At 43.3% G+C, this 12813-nt stretch overlaps 1 protein-coding gene across 4 annotated transcripts in view; it reads left to right on the top strand.

The window, feature by feature from the left end:
• TMEM230 (transmembrane protein 230) overlaps positions 1–12813 on the top strand; it is an 82248-nt gene that overhangs the window by 20893 nt on the left and 48542 nt on the right. The window contains exon 2 of one of the 4 annotated variants that reach the window (XM_069214173.1): positions 8329–8412. The exons of 2 other annotated variants lie outside the window; for them this stretch is intronic. The gene's annotated coding sequence lies outside the window, so the exon portion shown is untranslated. Of the gene's footprint in view, positions 1–1225; positions 1273–8328; positions 8413–12813 lie in introns of those variants that run through there. One more of the 4 variants, XM_069214175.1, reaches the window with a different exon arrangement.

The raw sequence follows: 12813 nt of genomic DNA, 5'->3' as shown, positions 1-12813 counted from the left end.
AGAGTGGAGTGGCTTAAAATAGAGAGGTGTAGAGTGCACAGACAAATAGTGGTGTGGTGCATACTAAAGTGGGGTAGAGTGCATTGGCATAGATTATAGTGGTGCAGAGTAAAGAGGCACAGAGTGCAGTAGTGTCCAGTAGATTAGAGCGGTGTGACTTTCTGTGGAGTGTAATGGCATGTAGTGGTGCAGAGTAGAGCGGCACAGAGTAGAGTGGCATAGAGGTCAGTGGCACAAGAGTGCTGTGTTGCTGAGTAGAGTGCATTGGTGTAGAATGGTGCAGAGTAAAATGACGTAGTTCAGTGACATAGATTTCAGTGGTGTAGAGTGCAGTGGAGCAGAGTGTTGCAGAGTATAGTAGTGTACAGTGCAGAGTAGATTGGCGTAGAATACAGTGGCATAGTGTATTGGTTTGGAGTTAAGTGGTGTAGTGTGCATTCGCATAGAGTGGAGCGATGTAGAATAGAGTGAAGCAGGGTAGATTGCAGTGACGTAGAGTGGAATGGCGCAGAGTGGAATAGAGTTGTATAGAGAGGATTGGTGTAGAGTGGAGTGGTGCAGAGAAGAGTACAGTTCCGTAGAGTGCAGTCGAGAGAGTAGATGAGTGGCATACAGTGGATTGGCATAGAGTGCACTGGTGCATAGTAGAGTGGGGGTAGAGTACACTGGCATGGAGCGAAGTGGTGTTGAGTGGAATAGTGCAGAGTAGAGTGCACTGATGCAGTGAGGAGTGGTGGAGAGTAGAACAGAGAACAGAGTGGGGTAAAGTGAATTATGCATGGTGTGGTAGCTCACTGCCATTCCATACAAAACATCTTCAAATGAAATGACCATTATATTTGCACATACATATAGTTTTACTGATAAAACTATACAGCGCACAAACAATGTGTGGAAATGGCATCACCTACTGTATTGATTTGTTTCGATTGTATTAAAATACTTGTTTCCACCACACTTCAGAATGATCAGAAATGTGCTTAATTTGTGCTTTCTTAATTCTGATATATGCTGACATATCTACTCAGTTAATTTACAGACATTTACATTTTTGTGTGTGCTTGAAAACAAAATAACACTGTACAGCCTTCCTCCAGCACACCCACAGTAGCCAGCATGAGTGTCACCTAAATCCTCTCACCTTGAAGTCAGAGACCAAAAAGTAAACGCCAAGCTTCCTCGGAAGACCGAGCCTGACATTTGACCTTTCTTTTTGAATTCACAGCAAATGTGACAAGATGAGAGCAAGATTTTATGGCCTTTTTACAAAAAGTGAGTACTGGTGGGAGAATACAGTACGTAGGGTAACTGGCACAGAATGGTGAAATTCAAGCTGAACAGCCTAAAATAAATAAAGCTAGGAAATGGAAAACCAGCAAATGTGAGTTAACCACAAAGTCAATGGTCTGAATGCATGCTGTCTGGTAGACTTCGACCTAAAAAAGGTTCAACTCTCTGGGTGGGAAACACTCCGCAGCTAATGGATTAACATATAGAGTGAATTTCACGTCGCCCCTTGTTCTAGCTTGGATGACTTTCATTGTCTATCCCAGATCCCTGCTCCTTTTTTTGCTGGCTTTCCGTCATACTCTTGTGTTTGCTTCACCATTTTCGATATTTCTTCTTTACCGTTGCTACTTCTCGGATGAGGCTGAGATACTTTTTTATTTTACTTTTAGAACTTCATGGGAGAGCATGGTTTTAATCGCTTTTTCCCTCACCTTAGCCTTTCTCCAACCCCCACCCGTCTTCCTTGTCAGGCTCAAGGGGTGATCTCTCTATCCTCCTCTTCCTTCTTTATTTATTTTATATTTTTTAATTGTTTTTGCAAGTCCCCATCAGCTGTTCTCTGTTGCTGGGGGCTTACACTTCTCTTTGTGTGGCATCTCCTGCATAATTTATTTCTTATTTTACCATTTGAAAATAGCAGTAAGCATCTTGAAACAGCACAGTAAAATAGTTTAGTATAATGATTTTTTTTTACAAGACTGCAGTTAGTGCTTCAGCACACATGGGCGCACAGAGGTCATCTTCGAATACTTTATCTCTGACCAGATTCAAGATAGGTACCAATGTATAAGCATTTGTGCTAATGTACTAGCAGTCATCTTGGAATTGTTTTTGTCATAAAGTAAAAGAAAAGGCATTTTAAGATGGCTATCTGTGCATTCACATGTGTGCTGGAGCACTGGCAGCTATTTTGGAACCTTTCTATACTATACTTTGCACACTTGCAAAGCACCTAACTACGGCAAAGACAACCGCTCTGTATATTGTTATTACAGACAAGACAGATTGGCTTTGGCATTGTTTATGTTTAATAGCTTTCCAGTGAAAGGCAGGACATGGCAAGTAGAATTATGGTTATGCAATCAAGCTAAACATTTTGATGGGAGATTGGAACAGGCTATTTGAAGAGCTTAGGCATATCCTGGACGAAGTGCTCCCTTTCTGGACAGGTTTGTTGAGATTGCTGGTTGCTCAGAGTCTTGGAATGGGAACAGGGGCGTAATACCCAAGGCAACTTTATGGTAACAGCCAGCCTGTGCTACAGGGTCAAAATGTGAGTCAGTCCACCCTCACTGAACTTTGCAGAGGTCTTGTGGAGTTCTCTGGGGCTCTTTTGAAGGCTTTTGTTGAAACTGGCTACAAGTGTGCCCCAACAAGGTGAAGAGACTGTGGCAAGAGGAACATGTGGAGATAGTGAAGCAGCAACCCATAGTCCTATTTGTGTAATGAAGAAGTTTATTCTTTCAGAGGAAACCTCATTGCCCATCTGAGCCAGGCACAACCACAAGCTGAACTCGGTAGTTCAAACTCCACAGAACCCCATGATGTCGTGCCACAACAATAACTAGAAAACATTCCAAAGTGCATCACAAGCCTGAGGTGCATGGAGCTCATGACAGTAGAACACATCCCTTTTCCTTCCCAAGAAAACAGCCACCATAAACACAAAGACAACACAGAACTCCCACTCGGACAGACAGCTACATAAATGCTAGACATATACAGAGAACCCTTAAAAGGCATAATCTCACATATCGCTCACACAGATAATCACCCAAATATCCAAGAGATCCACTCTACCTACTTACAGCCCCACTTCACCAATACCCATACTCACATGCACCTTCTCAGACCTACCAACTTCTTCCTTCCGAAAATCACTGTCTTTCATGAGTAATCAACCCAAGCACTTCTCTTCACTCTTGGGCCATAACTCCGCTTTGCCATCCTTCTGATCCAAAGCAACTCTTCTCAAATTCCAGATTTAGCCCTTCTCCACTTTGACCCAATTTCCCCTCACAGCCCTCACCCTCTTTGAATCACAATATCAGGGCAAATCTCTTACCACCCTGCAGAGTCTGATTTTAACCCAATCACCCTTGTTGATGAACCGATGGTCCTGTACCCGCATTCCCAATTCTTTGGAACGTACCTCTTGCATCCATTAAGAAACCAATTTAGTCCCAGGCTGCCTTCCCTGCATCATTTCAAAGGGTATTCTTCCAGTCCTGGCACTAAATGGGGTCCTATGAACTCACAACTTGCCTTTTATGACATCCTGAACGGACATCCCCGCACTGCTTGCCATTTCCATGGTGGTCTTCACCAACCGCTTGATCTTTCTACTAAACTGTTCCCTTGGAGATTGTATTTAGATGTACACACATGCCTGATACCAATGTTGTCCAGAAAGTAGTTCATCTCCAGCAAAGTGAGTTGAGGGCCATTGTATGTTACCAAAACTGATGGAATGCCTTCCCTCCTAAAAACGTCCCCCAAAACAGCAGTAGTAGATTTAGTGCTGGGTGACCTCATGAATACTACTTCAGCCCACTTGGATTTGGCATCCACGATTAAGGCAAACAACCTTTCATGTTCATGAAAGAAAGCAAATGGACCTATGATGTCCAAACGCACCTTATCTCCGAATGCACTCACCTCAGCCACATGCTGTTTATCAGCTGAAACACCTAAGCCCAATCTCAGCCACTTTTCTGACTCCTTACACACTCAGCACTCTGACATCCACTTCTTCACCTAACCATCCATGAGCGGCCATCACTAATTTTCTCTCAATCTTTTTAGTGTTGAGATTTGTCCTAGATGGCCCTCATGTGCTATGTACACTAACTTGGGTCTCATCAAACCAGGGTACACAAACATATAACCCCTCATTGTAAGACCTTTGCCTTGCATGGATAGAGGTCATCATCTACTTTGTGGAACGGTCTAACTGCCTCTGGTAATTTACTTTCTCCCTTGACAACTCCTTTGATTAACTTCACCACTGCCTAGGTATGTTGTCCTCTCAATAGCCCTTATTCTATCCTTCTTGGAAACACAACTCTCCAACCCATCTGTGGCATCCGTCACATTGGCTACAACCTCTTCTTTATAGAAGTCACACTCCTCAGCAGCATTGTCAGGTAGTCTTGACAAGCAGTCAGCTCCATTGTTTTTCCACCCAGGTACATATTCAACCTTGCAGTAGTAATCCTGCTATTTTGCCACCAGTCTTACCAACTTCTCTGCACCATTTTTCGTACTTGCAGGGCCCAGGACCTTGACAAAATTTGTAGTCTGCCCACAACACCACTCTACTTCCCCAAATAAAAGTACCACAGTCATTGGTTGCCCAGGAAGCGGTCAATACCTCCCACTCAATGACAGAGTCATTTCTATCAGCGCCAGACAGAGCGTAAAGTGAATGCCATAGTCCTTTCAAGACCCTCATGTACCTGTGACAACACTGCACCTATACCAGTTGCACTGGCATCCACTGTGATGATCGTTTTTAACCACATCTGGAATGGCACAAGAATCCCTGCATTGACTGTTTTCTTTGAACTGAACAAAAGCAAAGTGCTGTTCTTCACCCCAAGTGAATCTCCTGCCCTTTCTTAACAATATGCTTAAGGCCTCCTTCTAATGTGTGAAATCATGCACACATTTGGAATAATATTCCACCAAACCCATGAAGGATTGAAGCTTGTGTTTTTCAGTTGGCACTTCGTCATTTATTGTCACACCCACCAAGCCAGCTTTCAGCTTAACACCACCTCTTGTGATCAAATAGCCAAAGTATTCCACCACTTAAAGCAAGAGCTTACACTTCTCTCTTCGCAATGTCAACACCGCTTTAGTAATGCTAGACAACACCTCACCCAGAGTTCTGTTATGCATAACAATTTTATCTCCAAGCACCAGTATGTTGTCTTGGAAAAATCAACATTTGAGATGTCAGACAACAAAGTGATAAGAGTCTTTGAAAAACACTTGCTGCTGATGACAAATCAAAAAGTAGTCTTCTAAAATGGAATGTGCCCTGCAAAGTAATAAAAGCTGTCATGTGTCTGGAGTCTGGGTGAAGTTTTAAATGATGATACGCATTCCTTAAGTCAAGTTTCGAAAAGTATTTCCCTCCTGACAACAGCAAGATTAATTCATTTATGTTAGGGAGAGGAAAACCGCCCATGATAATATTCTCATTGAGGCTCCGCAAGTCCACACAAAACCTCAGTGATCCATTGGATTTTTTTTGTGATGATGACTGGTGAAAGCCATTCATGGCCTTAACTGCCTCCACAACCTTGTCTTCAATCATTTGTTTGAAAATTTCCTTCACCTTGTCTCTCAAGGCCACTGGTACATTCCTCGCCACATTTTTTTACTGGTACTGCGTCTCCCTCAAGTTTCATTTCATGCAAATACTCCTTGGTAACTTCCACCTGCTCTCAAAAACAAACTCATTGTTTTAGAATCTCCTCCAGGTCTTCGTCCTCCATCAGCATCACTTGGTTATCTGCCCTAGGGTTTACAGTAATATAAGTCCTATTGGTGTGACCAAACTAAAATAGGTGAACCTTCAGCAGCCACATACACTTTTCCTCTGGTTACCCTACCAGCAAATTTGATCCCTACAGCAGTGTAACCCATCACCCCAGTGTTCGCTCCTTGGTATCCTTTAAGGATGATGTTGGTGGCTTCTAATACACCTTTAGGCTACACTGCATGAACCAAATGTTTAGGTATTTTCAGTGTACAATGATCCCTACTCCACCATCAAGGATATGACTTCCCCATTCATTTCAAAGTCAGCCTTCGGACAAGGTATCCTTTTCCACTCCTTGTCCCCCCTCCCCATCCTCACCATGTACCATGAGTACTCTGTGTTCAGGTTCATCATCATCCACTGTTGCACCTCTTTTTTGGGAGCTTTTCACATTGATGCAATATGTCCTTTTTTCACACATTTGCAACAGCCTTTTCCTACAGCAACACAATTCTTTGAATCAGCCAAGTTATAGGTGCTCTTGCACCTGTGACACATCCTCTGTGACACTTTCTGTACAGCTCATTGTGCCTGCAGGTCATGAACCAGTTTATTTGATGCAATTCACAGTCGTCATGGAAAGGTGTTTTTTTACTAGCATTGACTAAACCAACGTCCACCTCGTACATTTTGGATGCAGCTCTGTTTTCCAGGTCACTTCTTTGCAGTTCCCTCATGCACTTTTCTGATTCTTCCACCATCTTGGCTATGATCATAACATCTTGCAGCAAGGGAATACTAGCTGCCTACAATTTTTTTTTTTTTCTGCATTTTCTTGCTGTTACATTGCACAATCAGTAGGTCATGAATCAACTCCTCGGTCATTTGGCCAAATTGACAACTAGTAGCCAATTCCTGCAGTCTGGCTAGATCATCCAGAATTTGCATTGTCACGTTACAATATTCATTCTTTGCAAACTTGGTTTGAAGGCATACTTTAGCTTCCTTATAGACATCTTTGATATCATTCCCTTGGTTGCCCTCATAGGTGGAAGATATTTAAACACAAGTTGGCCCTCCTTGCCCAACGAACCCAACAAGAGAAATGCCCATTTTCCGAAAATACACCAATGGGTGAAAAGCCTGTGTGTGATGGCAGCTTCCGATGCCTCAGGAGCTGCTGTTGATGAGAGCCTCAAAGAGTAAGTAAAGTGCAGTGCCTCTGTTAAAGTGCAGCTGGGTGCTCGGAGCGATCTGCTTTTGAAGGCTGTGGCACGGTTGAGCAGCTGTAAAGCGGTGTCAGACACGCACAGGGGACGCGGCTTGATACAAGAACAGTACAATTAGGAAACGCCTGGCAGTTACCTGGACAAATTTCTTTGAGGGTTGATTGGATCGCTCAAGTACCATTGCCACTAACGAAGTTCCACTGGCAGTCGGTCCGTGCATGACAAAAGTCATTGCCAAATATATTGCAGCGAAGCAGCAGTCCACAATCATATTTATGCAATGTAGAAGTTTATTTTGTCAGAGGAAACCCCTTCAAACATCCGAACCAGGCACAGCCAGCATCTGAAGTCTGTAACTCGAATCCCATGATGTCATGCTAGAAAATGCCTAGCCGTCATTCCAAAGTGTATCACAGGGCTGAGCTGCGCAGTGCTCATGACAGCATAATAGTGGACAGTGCCAATTGGGCCCTGGCATTAGGCCAAGGCAAGATGGTTCCTGTGCCGTGGTTCCCACTCTGACTTCCGGCAATTTGGAATGTTGAAGTCGGTGCCTATGAAATTTTTATGGTTCCTCCTAAAGAGAAAAAATAAAAGACTGCAGAAGGGATTCATTGGCTTAAAACAGTATCTGATGAGCTAGTTTGAAAAGGCATTTGTGCATTTGTGGAACCCGCTCTGTTAAGAGAAAGCTTCATGATGTTCTTTCTATCTATGATGGGCACATGGTTTTTAAAGCGCCTGGAGGCAAAAATTGCCTCTATGGCAGGATCATTTGAAGCTATGAGGGGTGGTGTAACTGATGCAGAGTGTGAGGTGGTGTTTATCAACCACAGGTTTAGAGAGATGGATAAGCAATTTCAAGAGTGCAGTAATAGGTGTTGTAAAGTCCAACAGTTTGTGGACTGTGCCGCTCCAGCTATTGCTCTTCGAGAATTAAAAGCCAAAACCTGTAGAGGGTGCTAGAACATGAATCCTGGCATTGTTTCTAACAATTAAATGTTGTGTTTTCCTTTAATTGTGTATCTTCTGCACCAGATGCTATAATCTAAATTGTTGAAGGGAATTGGAATGGGGAATTGTAATGCAGGTTTGAATTAGATTACTGGCTGGGTGACAGTTGAGAGAGGATGAAAAAGGAATAGGATGTGTTAACCTGCTCCCCACGGGGGCTGAATAAAGCATGCCTCATGCCTTATATGCCTGGAGTCGGATGATTGAACACAACAGAAGTAGCAGTGGGATTCATCCCTGGTGGAGAACCTGTGCAATGAGGTTTAACAGGGAAGTACTTCAAAGTTGCTTTGATTTCCTCAGGTCCCCAGGCGAGACAGCGGCATCAGAAGTGCTGGTGAAAATAGGGAGCAGGAGAGGGGAATGTGCCATTGAAACTCACCACAGGTATGGATATTTCCCCTGTCCAAGATTTGATAATGGCAAGTAAAGCAACCATGGCTCGATCACACGCAGCATGCAAAACACATTAATTTGCAAGCTATTCTGACGCGCGCTATTGCACGGATTCGTTACATGTGCACTTAGATACCTGAGCAGAGTGAAATCACATGCAAGGGGCCATGCTGCATGAATTTGGAGGAGGCCATATTGTATACACAAGATAATAAACAAACACGTCTGTTAGCGTTTTGGTTAGAAATATTGGGACAAAGGATCTCACTGATTGACAACCATGCTGAGGTACGCTAAATGTTAATGCAGGCGCATTTATTTGACGGCCTCAAGTATTGAGAAACCTTACTGAAACTATTGCATCCCGTTTTAAAACCCATGGTGGGGTATTGAAGTTCGCAGGGTGATAACTGCTTTATATCTCACATAGTGAAATCCCAGCTGAGATATTGATAAAATCTACTGTAAGCATCTGTGTACTACCACATGCCACCCCTGTAAACCCAAGGCGGGATAACTGTAATACGTACTGCATATTTATTTTCAGTAGAATTACAAGAATATACACTAACTGTCTAGCCATATTACAGCAATATTCTAGCCATATGTGCTTCTCAGACTTATTCCTTACAACCCCCACAACAATTTCTGACTGTACTAGGAGACCCACCTTTAAAATGGCAGGAATGGAAGAGGTTTTTTTTAAACTACATGGATCCCACTGAGGATGAAGAATTCAGTCAAGAGAAGAAAAAGAAGATAATACTACATTCTCTTGGCCCACAAGGATTAAAGGTTTACAACAGAATAGAAAAAAAAAACAAAGGCTTCTGAAGAGGGAGATGTGCTTGTAAACACTTTGGCTGGGCGGACGCGCATTGCGGCAGCCAGGGGGCCGCGGGAGAGACCGGCACCAGCACCTGGGTAATTTGGGCAGGAGCCCTTTAAATTTTCAGCTTGCGCTCCCGCTCACGGGACGCGCATTGCGGCAGCCAGGGGGCCGCGGGAGAGACCGGCACATGGGTAATTTGGGCAGGAGCCCTTTAAATTTTCAGCTTGCGCCCCCGCTCGCGGGCGGTGCCCGGGCCAAGGGCGGGCCCGTCCTGTGCCCGTCGGAGGCTGGGCTGGGCCCCCTCTCTTTCACCTGCAACAAGAGTTTAGTTGATATCCAGGGAAATTGCACAGTTTAACTTGGGTGGCTCTGTTTTGTAGAACGGACCCACCCTCGCCTGTCATTGCTCGATTGAGGCCGGGACAGGACGGTCTTCTCAATGGGAGCTCTCAAGTAAGACTGTATTTTCCTTTTTTGGCTATTTCTGACATTAAAACTATGGGGAAAAGGAAAGCTGTTGACCTGCCAGCACTACTGGATGACACAAAAAAACAGAAAAAGCACCCTAGGAAACGAACTAATAAGCCCGTACAAGGTGGTCCGAAATCACTTAACGAGATTGACCTATTATTTGAGGAGGTGGAGGCCATACTTAATAATGAATTAGGCACCTGCGAAACCTTGCCTCAGAGGAACCCTTCAGTCCATCCCAAAAAGATCCAGGAGTTTTTTAATAAGAAGGAGAAGAGCCAAACAGTTGTCTCTGGGGAACCAACTGATGGTGCAGGAAAACTGCCCATTGCCAATGCAATTATTCCCTCTATTCATCAGGGTATTGTGGCTTATAGTAGCACCCCCAAATCTCCACACACCCAGGGGTCATTTTATGCAGAGGAAATAGAACGCATTCCCCCACCTTTGAGTCCTGAGATAAGGCTTGTCTCTAATATACCATGCAGAAATCGCTTTGAGCTCTTGACCGAGGAGGGCGATTTGATTGAGACCCATGACCTCCTCTTTGCCAAGACAGATATCGAGGCTGCTGTCTCCCCCCCTATTACTGTTACGTGCTCTGAACCATCTCCTAGTAAAGTTAACTTGCCTCTAATTCTTCATAGAGTAGAAGAAGTTAGGAATCTAGTATTGCAGCTAACTAATCTTTTACAGGAGAAAATGGTCCAGCAACCGAGATGTAAGTGCCAAAAGTTAGAGCCAATTGAGGAAGGTGGAATTTTGGCAGTCGAACGAGTTTCACCCAATATCAATGTGTGCAAGGGGCCGGCCGTCTATTCCCAAAGCTCTGGGTTCTATTTGGATGCCACAGAGGCTAATTTAAATCCTTATACAGCCAACCCTAAAAGCAATTATATAGGGCATAATAGTTCCATTTCTGGTGAAACTACGGCGGCGAGTGGTGTTGATTCTGTCGGTAGCTCCCTTGCTCCACCGAATCGCCGTCTTACTACGAGGCATAATGTCACTACCAATATTTTAAAGAAAATGGACTGCCCTCCTCCTAATATTGATAGATATCCTATCAATTCTCTGATTAAAGGCTCATCCTGCATCACTCCCTCCCAAAGAGCTCATTGCGTCTTAGATATGCCTTTATCAAGCATAGGCTCTAGGTATGGAGGTAATATTCTCTACTTTACCAATGTTCCAAAGCTGTCATACAGGTCTGCTGAGGGCCAAGAGTCTAGGCTTAATAAGGTTATCCATTGGTTGTGTCATCGACAGGGATGTCTTTCAGTTATACGCTCGGATATCCTAAAAACCGAAAGATGGAGTCCCTCTGGGTCAAACTTTGATGTAATTGCAATTGTGATTTTGGACAAAATCATGGCAGACCAACTCATTGACTTTGTTGCACGTATGTGCCAGTTCAAGGGCCTAAAAGGAGAAGGCATTATGCTAGTCCCCAAACTAATTGATTTAAAACAGGTCCCTGTGTCTGGTCAGAATGCCCATGCTAATAGGAGAGACTCCCGGGAGGAAGGTGAATTTATGCAACATGACTCTGTATGACTGTCATCTGCCCAGGAAGTCCTTAATAGGGACATTTTAGAGGAAGCTCAAATAATTAGATTTGTCAAGACCCCTGATGAGTGGAACTACAAGGATGTTTTTCCCACAACCTATGATATTAAAACAGACACTATTGGTTTATCCATAATGACTTGGAATCTTGCTGGCCTCGCTAGGAAATTGGACGATATTGATTGGGTTACTTACATAAAGTCCCAAGATGTGTGTCTTTTCCAAGAAACATGGGTCGAGGGTCAAACTAGTATAGATGGGTTCCTTTCCTTTAATGTCCCTGCACTACCCTCTGAGAAAGCAACAGGTTGAGCAATAGGGGGACTTTTAATTCTTTTAAATTTAAAACTGCAATGTGAGTATAAGGTTTTAAAATTTGATTGCCCTGATCTGATGGGTTTACAAATTTCTTTCCAGCAAAATTTTAACATAATTCTTATTAATGTATACGCACAATCTGTTTCACGTGGATCAGAATCACATATTTTAACTTTACTTATAGATTTTTTTTAGACACTATTCAAACTAATTGTTGTTTAATTATTGCCTGGGATGTAAATTGTACTTTCGAACCCTTTGAGTTTTTAGTGATTTAACCAGGGAGGAGGATGAATTATGGGGGATTGCACAACTGAATGGTGATAGCCTCTGCCCATGTTCTCGTGTTGCAGCTCAGCTAGCCTCACTATGCTTAAAATGTGGCCTCATGGCTTGTAATGGGCGCACTCCTTTTGACTTAAACCTTGCTCCTACATTCCAACGAGGTTCTTTGACTAGTGTTATCGATTATTTTTTTTAGTGGATGTGCGACTTTGGCCTCTATTGCGGGATATGAGGGTGGATTCCAGATGCGAGAGCGATCATTATCCCCTGTTACTCACCCTCTCTGGGAATATCTTTGGTAGAACCTCGAACATGCAATTCACAATGGTCCCTCCCCCTATTTTTAACAATGCTTATTCAAAGGTAGGCTGGCCAAAAGTGATGTTGAATCCTTACTTGTTACGCAAGATTTACTTAATGTTTTCTGACCACTTGTCAGCCTATGAAGATTTTGACCCTGAGGTTATTCCTCTTCTTGGTATTCATGCAGACATGATGGTTAAACTCCAAAGTATTTTTTACAAAAAGACTAAGGTAAGCCCGCGAGGCAGGGCTTTGAACAACAGCAGATGGTTTAACGATACATGTATGAGGGCCAAGTCTGGTCTAAAAAAAAGGCCTTAAAGGTTGGGACTCTGGGGGTGATCAAACAAGCAAGATGTATGTACAAAAAGACAATCTTACACTTAAAGAAATCTTGGGAAGACTCTATTTGGCAGGAGTTGTTGGATGCTTCAAAAACAAATAATAACAAACTTTTTGGGAATTGTTGACTAAAGATGAGAGAAGGGATAGATCTAATCTAAAGAATCATATTCAACCTGAATGTTGGGTGGAGCATTTCTCTCTTCTTTATGAGGAAACTACCTCCTCTGTGGCCTTTGACTGTGAAAATGTGGGTTTAGACCCACTCACTT

The sequence above is a fragment of the Pleurodeles waltl genome, chromosome 11 (genome assembly GCF_031143425.1).
Source record: "Pleurodeles waltl isolate 20211129_DDA chromosome 11, aPleWal1.hap1.20221129, whole genome shotgun sequence".
NCBI lineage: Eukaryota > Metazoa > Chordata > Amphibia > Caudata > Salamandridae > Pleurodeles > Pleurodeles waltl.
This window is presented reverse-complemented; position numbering and strand designations above follow the sequence as displayed.